An 8,370-nucleotide genomic window follows, 5' to 3' on the forward strand; every position below is an offset into this window, starting at 1 on the left:
TGATGATAAGCCAATACTGCAGCCCATACCGGGTAACCGATACCTTGTGCAAAAAATATAAATATTTATAGATTGCACATTTTCAAAGAGGATGCAATAGGTTAAACTTAATTCTAAGCATTCTCTACCAGTTACCTTTACGAATAAATCATCAAGAGCAAAGCTACTATCAAATGGAAAATGCAACGGCTTAGTATATCTTGTTAATATCTCACCACGTTCTTACCCTAATCATACACTTGCATCACAATAGAAACAACCGATAATCCAAAAATAACTTATTATGAATAAATCTGTTTTACTAAATCCCCTATTTCATTTCCAACGTCCCCATATAAGGAACAAAGCTAATAATTAGATCGAAACATTTTTGGCAGATTTGAGCAAAAATGTGGACAGCACAAAGGAAACCAAATATTGACATCAAAAAATCACTGTAATTTTGTTGTAAGCCACGCCCCGTGCCAGAAAACTTAATCAGGACGTTGGGACTGATTTGGGCTTATATTTCTGTTTCCGATACGATATACTATAGCGTTTGAACACAGATTATCCAATCAGTTATGATAAAGGACACGCTTTTTTAAGGGCGCCATTTTCTTTGGTATTAACCGCCAAAATTTGACAGTTGGATTTTGACGTTTGCACGAAGAGGTTAAGGTCGCGTTCGTTGTGGCGGGATTTCGGGTGAAAATTCTTTTCTGAAGGTTGGTACATGTTGGTGTCGTGTGCAGGAGAGGTGCACGTGACCGTCACGTGACTAAGATTAGGCCAGGCATTCACGTCGCGCGCATAAAAGAGAGGGTCGCGGGCGAAACGTCAATTGTGTGCGGGTTGAGGGTGGAAATTCGCTAAGTTAGGTTGGATTTAAATTATAAATGCGAAATTCTAACTCTTCTATTTACATATCCCACGACGTTCGTATTTGTTCACTTTATTGTCTTGCATTTTTATGTTATTCTCGAATTACTTTTGTCTATTTCATTAAATCTACGAATAAGTAAACCTGCCATCACTTTTTTATATTATTATTTAATATACAAGTGTATCCTATCCATATAATAGTAGTAATCTTAAGTTAATGACAGTTATTATGTTATTAGGTTCTTTATAATATTTCATGTTGTACCATTAAAGAAATAAGAACATACATACTATCTGAGAGTAAATACTTAATGAACATCTATCATTGAACAGATATAGACTTATGAAAACTTTTCAAAATTACTTTTCATCATTTGACATCACACATAAAAATACTACTTATCATTAAAGCTTTCCGTTTCCAAATTAAACATCGTCTAAGCACACACATAAATAGATGGATAGTAAACAAAGCGACACCAGTGCGACGATAAACACTTGAGCCATCGGGGGCTACGGGGCTGGGGCTTCGGGCCCGGGACGGTCTCTTGGGGCCCGACACGGATGCGTGAAGCTACCGTGATTTTACAACTAAATGTTTTTTTTTTTTAATATGAAAGTGGCGATGTTTGAAATTGTAAATTATTTGGTCACCGATTTCTCAGCATATTCCTTTATATTTATTTTCTTATCTTACCAAGCAGAAATACAAGTGAAATAAACCAAGATATGTTGTATTTGGCGCCCCCCTATATTATCCTAAGTCTCACGTTGGGCGCCAAATAAGAAACCAATTAACATTTTTAAGTGTTGTTTCTTGTTTATGTTTCTTAATCTTTCAAGCCAAATGTATTGAACCCTTAACCATGAAATTAAGTACGCAAGTAGATTATAACTTGGTAAATTTTATCCCGAAATTTCCACGAGAGTGGATTACAAAGATGCAGATAGTAATTTATATGAATATGTTGCCGTATCAAAATACTCTAACTTCACCCCTAGAATCCGATATCTCTCGAGACCCGGCGCATATTGCACTCATTTCATTATGTACACACGATCGCGACGATCACGGACATGTGTCCTGCTCGGGCTGAAATGTGGTCACAGTACACTCTGATTTTTTAATCGTTTTTACCATGTTATTTATTATGGAAAAGTAGTTGTATTTTTCAGATTTTGTCCTTTTGTTTTTTATTCTAAATACACCATGTTAAAAATAACACTTTGTTAGATTTGGTAAACTGCGTGTTTAGATACGTTTGTTGGAAGTATCCTAATTGGGCGCGCAAAAGTTTTACATTCTGAAAAAATGAAAAGACCCTTGGACTATTTTTTTTTTAAATCTGATGTATTATATGTAAAACGGTTTGTTACAAATATGACACTATACTTTTGTACAAAAAAAAATCAGAAACTTTACTAAACATTTGTAATTTCATATTTACTACAGTGCGACATTAATAGTCAAACAACCCTTAAATTAAACGTGGCAAGCAGTGCGCGGACTGTCCCCTGGGAAACCTCTGTTAATCATAGCCAGTTGTGTCTGGTTATAACCGGTTAGGGGCGCAAGGGGTCTTTGAATACAATTTTAGTTAAATTCTTGCAGTGATTTGTGGACCAGACAGCCCTCCCCTGAGATTTTTCCGGTTGCATCCGCAGCCGTTAAGAGTTAGATCCCACGGGCCGCTGTCTTAGTTTTTCTTATTCACTTCGGAAAGTCTTCTTCGTTGTCAGACCATTTTATACGGCCGTACGCAGTCCAAACAAAAGTTGATTTATCAAGTTACTTAAAAAAATGTTAAAGAATTTCTAATAATTATTTCCCTTTTAAGGGTGGGTTGCAGTCACTTTGGCGTGGACTTTAACCTGCACGCCACAATTTAAAATGGTATAGGTACTTTGCATTTTTCTGCGCAGGTTAATGTCAAAGTTGACCTGTGCAACTTACTTAAGGCTACATATAATAAAATCCTTCTCAATTTCGACCTTCTTCCTCACCATCCATTAAATTCTTTGTTATATACGTCACAAATTATAAAGCTTTCGAAAAAGCCGATGACTGAACAAGAAACCACAAAAGCACACAGATGAGATAAAGATATATTTCTCAATTAATCGTCATCACAGCAAATCATCTCGGCGTAGATCATAAGAGTAATGTATTATTTACAGTGGCGGCAGGGAAGCAGGTTCGTTACCCGGTTCACTGGGCCATGATAACTTCAGGGAATACTCTGACACCCCCGTAACGCGTGCGGCTGGCTCGGGTGCGCTGATAACGAGGAGTCGCGGAGAAAGAAGTCAGTTTTTATTAGCCTTATGGCCGCAGTAGCTGTTTTTACCTTTCACTCTCTTGCTATCCAAAAATCACATTAGTCCAATGCTCCATTTTGACATAAAAAAAGAACAAACAAACAGCATTATTATATAATTTTAGTGTGGAAGCATGATTTGTATCAGTTTTATGTCAATTTGCTATTTCACAATCTTGAAGCGAAAGAAAATCGATGTGCAGGCTGATTGTAAAACTAAATATTCGTCTCCTAAGCAACCTAACACTATTTTATTAATCTCAATTCTATCCAGAGCCCACCAACAGCTCAACCTGGCGTTCGAGTTTCTGTAGAGATAAAGACGTGATATTATAGATGTGTGAATGAATGTTACAAAACAGGAATGTGAAATCGCATCCTCTGCGAGCGCACGACTACGATTCCACCACCGATCCATCACCCACGACACATGTGCCGATAGCAGCCTATTCGACACACTTCCTTACATTACACAAGCATTCGATATGAAACATTAACATTTTATTAACCCCCCACCAAAAGGGGGTAAGTTACAATACAATGATGTGTCAAGTGTGAGTGAAGAAGGAAGGCATATGAATATATGGTCGAAGATGCTAGTGCACTATATGTATACTTGAGGCTTCGCAGACGTGAAGTTAACCAATAAACTAACTTTCGCATTTGCAATATTAATAAGAGGTTAATAGGATTGCGTTAATAGGATTTGAAACGATAAATGCAGTCACTATTGCAAAAAAATCAGGACTCGAGCAAGAATCGAACTATATATACAACAGCCAAATTAGTATCCAAAATGATGATCCAAACCTTTCGATCACAGTATAATTTGGGTGTCCTAATCGTTGGACCAACACCGTCAACTCACACCTTTTCAATACTTAACTTCCTTTTCTTAGTAGCCGCTGTAACCTTTGCTAGAGGTTCGGAGGGTAGTTACACATCGACCCGCTAGCGTCGCACGCGACGCTAACCGTAACCACTGATTCGCGCGTCCGCCAGGCGGCTGACAGGACGACACGACTGTACGGACTGTCAGGTGCACAAGTGCTATAGTTAGTAATGTGCAATGAATGTAGAAATTAGGTTATAGGAAATATCTTTTCATTGAAAACTTCACTTTTCCTGAAAAATTTTTCATTAAAAATATTTCCTGCCTTCTCGATTGTATACAATAGGATTCAAACCTAGGACCCTTCCATCACATGATATTTTGGTGACAGGCACAGAAGTGATGTAGTTAATAAAGTGCACCGAGAAATACTGTTCTCGGAAATGTCTGCCATTGTAAGTTTCAGATTTACTAAAGAAATTCTTATCGGAAATCTTGGAAACAGGAAGAAAAATCACAGCCCAAACTTTTAATTTTTTTACTAAGATCCCGGACTTTGCGGCATCACAACTCTTTAGCATAATGAGAGAAATAAACCTCAATAAATGTTTTTGTTTTTTTTTTAAGAAATCTATTCAAATAATTCTTATTCCCTATAATCCACCTGATAACCATCAAAGTTTTAATAATTTTTATTTTCAGACTTTTGTTACCGAGTGTACCTAAAGGTCTTGTCTGCAGTGAGTGGCAGGCACGCGAGGTGTCGACGCCCGGCACACGCACCTCTAACCATCCCTTATCACGTGCGGTTAGTACAGACTCAAGTCTTAGATATCTGGCATTCTAATGTTTTATTTATTACTATAGGTCCGTCCCGGCTTCGACCGGGTAAAACCATAATTTAAAAAAATAGCTCGTTACTGTTACTGATAGTTTCATCAGTAACATGGGTTGGATTACTTTTGGTGTTCATAGGTTTCATTTGTCAGTGAGTTTATTCATTACAAACAAAAAAATCATTAAAACAAAAATACAAATCTTGTCTCACTATAATGTTAGTACGATTTCTGAGGTAGTTTACATATTCGATTCAAAAAAGGTTTAATAATTTTGCCTTGACTGCCTATTCTACTGCATTGAATGCGAATCTGTATTGATAGAATATGACTTGGGCCAATAAAGAATTAAAAGCCGTGGTCAGTCAATCCTGCTCGGAGATTATTAGCAACCCTGATCCCAGGTTTTGACTTCAAGACATTTGACAAGGAATGCAGAAAAAATACTAAACATAGGAATGGAAAAAAATATAAGGGTTACTATCCCACTACTAGGTCCCACTACTAGGTATTTAACCTAGTAGTGGGACATAATTAGCTAGAAAAAAATGTTAACGCATATTTTACTTATACAAGGATTTAGTTAGTTAATTATTAGGATGTATTAGGATTGAAGCCAATATGTGGATTGATGGTATGTATAAGGAAATCTTATTTCTAAATCATAAATCCGAAACACAATTATACTCATCAAAATTCTATTGCCATCAATTCGTCGTAAACTGAGAAAAATTGTTGACCATCTGTCGTGGAATGGACACGTGGTATCGCACATTTGTGGGGAGACTTTGGGGGATAATGATAAATTTTATAGTTTAGTTTTGCTAATATTCATATTAAAGATACTGAAATGTCTATCTAGAAACACAGGTTTTGTGGCAAGTTGCATTGTATACCTATATTTTTATATAATTTGTATTATATCCAGCTCTCCTAGGCAGCTTGTATCTCTGCTAGCAAGCAGTTATAAGTAGTTTCTCGATTATGGTTTGAAAATTACATAATTAGCAAATAAGTACGTCTAATACTTATGAGTATAGTGTATTTCAAAAATACATCAAAGTATTAATTACACGAAAATAAATACGTCATAATAAAGTACCCAAGGAACCGTAGACATCAGGTATAGTTAGCCGATTGTTTATTTTTGTATTTTGGAGTTCGTGGTGTCACAGCCCAGAATACTCCTTAAATTAGATATGAGAGAACGAACTCATTCTTCATTTTTTTTAAATATACTTACTCGCTCGCTATGTTTGGGTTCATTCATTAAAATACACAAAGCGTCTACATTTTACTACTGGAATGGAAGTATTATATAATCTGTAATTTTACTAACAAAGTATGAAATAGGTGGGTAATTTATATACTTACCCACATGTGAAAAATTTGCATCAAACCCATTTTCATTTGCAATTGAAGTCCCAGCCTCAACAAAAAGATGAAAAAAAAAACGAAGAGAGGCAAAGCTGGAGGCATGGAGGCAGTGTTTGACAAATCCCCCGAGGTGGTGCAATGTTCCATCTCTATCCAACTTTATTATCCCTAGATTTCCCATCTCACTCGCTCACAGACGTTTTCTTTTTCGTTGATACGTCTCGCAGCGCGACATCGTTTATTTTTCATTTCTTAGGGGTGAAGAAAATAATTTTCCTTGAGCTTTGAACTCGGTGCGAGGGAAAAATGGGAAATTTGGAAAATGTAATTGGATTCTGAGCTAATCCCAACGCCTCCAGTGTCTTGTGAGGGGAAACTACGTGATAGAAAACACCTACGCCTATTTATCAGACAATTTCTTTTCAATTTATGAAACAAATTGATGAAAATAAAATCACGATCGAAAACAATTGCATAATATAAATCTACTCATAAATATAACAATAAAACGTAAACTTTTATTGAAATCGATTTGCGATATTTCTAACACATTTCTAAAAGACATAGTATACCTACTAAATAGTATAAAAACATAGTGTCCTACTATTTTATAAAGGTAAAATGTATTATATAGTTAGGCTATATTTGGAGCAACACTTGAAGATACCTATGTATAAACATTAACTGTGAATACTAATGACACATCGCCTGTTGAGATGCTTGCTGATGATGACGATATTAGATATGGCCACATCTAATGCCTCCTTCCGTTATTTTTATTCAACAAAATCATTGGCATCAAAGCTTCATCTGCGACAAGGGAAATATTTCAAGAACGACTACCCATATGTTGTTAGCCTGCTGTGTTCTAATGAAGACACATTATCACGATGTGGCACAGGATCACTTATCTCGTCACAATGGGTCATCACTGCAGCTCACTGCTTAGGCCCAAATCTAAGGTACCTAAAGTGTGGTGACATGACCATACCCCTAAACAAAACGACATGCAAATCCAAAATTTTAACCCAATTCCCTCACCCATCTTACAACACGTTGGATCTAGGAAAATATATAAGCAAAAAAAAGATACGTATGTTTAAGAGTTTTAATGATATTGCTTTGCTTCATGTGGAGGAAACAAAGGTGGACAAATACGGGGAACTTCACGGCGCAGATTATAGAACATTCGTTGGGATAGCCGTACGATCAGCTGGATTTGAAATATATAAAACGACTGATGAAACATTTAAAAAGAGAATCATAGAATTAAAACGTAAAAAAATGGAAGAGAAACCCCTACAGATAAGTGATGGGGTAATTTTTACAAATAGCGGTAAAAATGTTCCGTCGTACGCCAAAGGAGTCGTCCCAGGTATGGTGGTTACACCGAAATGTGGAAATTCCAAGCACTGCGTCGGACCTGGTGGGCCGCTTTTGAAAAATGATCGCATTATAGGTATTCTAAGTATGCCATACGTTTTCGGTATATACAAACAAAGCCATCCCATTTATTGCGTTTACATACCTATCAGTCCATACATAGTTTGGATAAAAACAGTCCAATTCAATTCAATAAGAATCGGAAGAAAGCTTAACTCGATGTTTGTCAGATATTACATTAATAATAATTCATTTTATATCAGGCAATAAGGTACAATATAAAAACCTAAAGCTAATGCAAGTGACCCATATTATAAATACCCTACCGACTAACATAGATACAGATAAAACATACGCAAAACGTACATAATATGAAGATCAGCGGTTTGTTCTGCGAACAACCGTTATGAAAATAATAACATATCGCTGGGCCTCGACCGTTTGATTATCGTTGCGGCACAGATCTTATGAGTTTTTTTTATTACTTTTATTTTTCCTTTTTGTATAATATAATTGTTTTTTTTTTATAACAATAAACAAATTATCTATCTAGTAAGGTTGAAGACTGAGCAAAAGATATACTAACACGTATCACTAGAGAAAAAGCTTCACGGTGTGCGACGACCTTTATACCGCAGTAGTTACTAATTTCATGCACCTATCCCCTATCTCCTACCATTGAATAAATTATAAAAGATCGATTTCGATAACATTTTTTTTTCAAGGATTAATAGATTCTTATAAATGTCAAGAAAACACA

Source organism: Plodia interpunctella, chromosome 21, assembly GCF_027563975.2.
Source record: "Plodia interpunctella isolate USDA-ARS_2022_Savannah chromosome 21, ilPloInte3.2, whole genome shotgun sequence".
Classification (NCBI taxonomy): Eukaryota; Metazoa; Arthropoda; class Insecta; order Lepidoptera; family Pyralidae; genus Plodia; species Plodia interpunctella.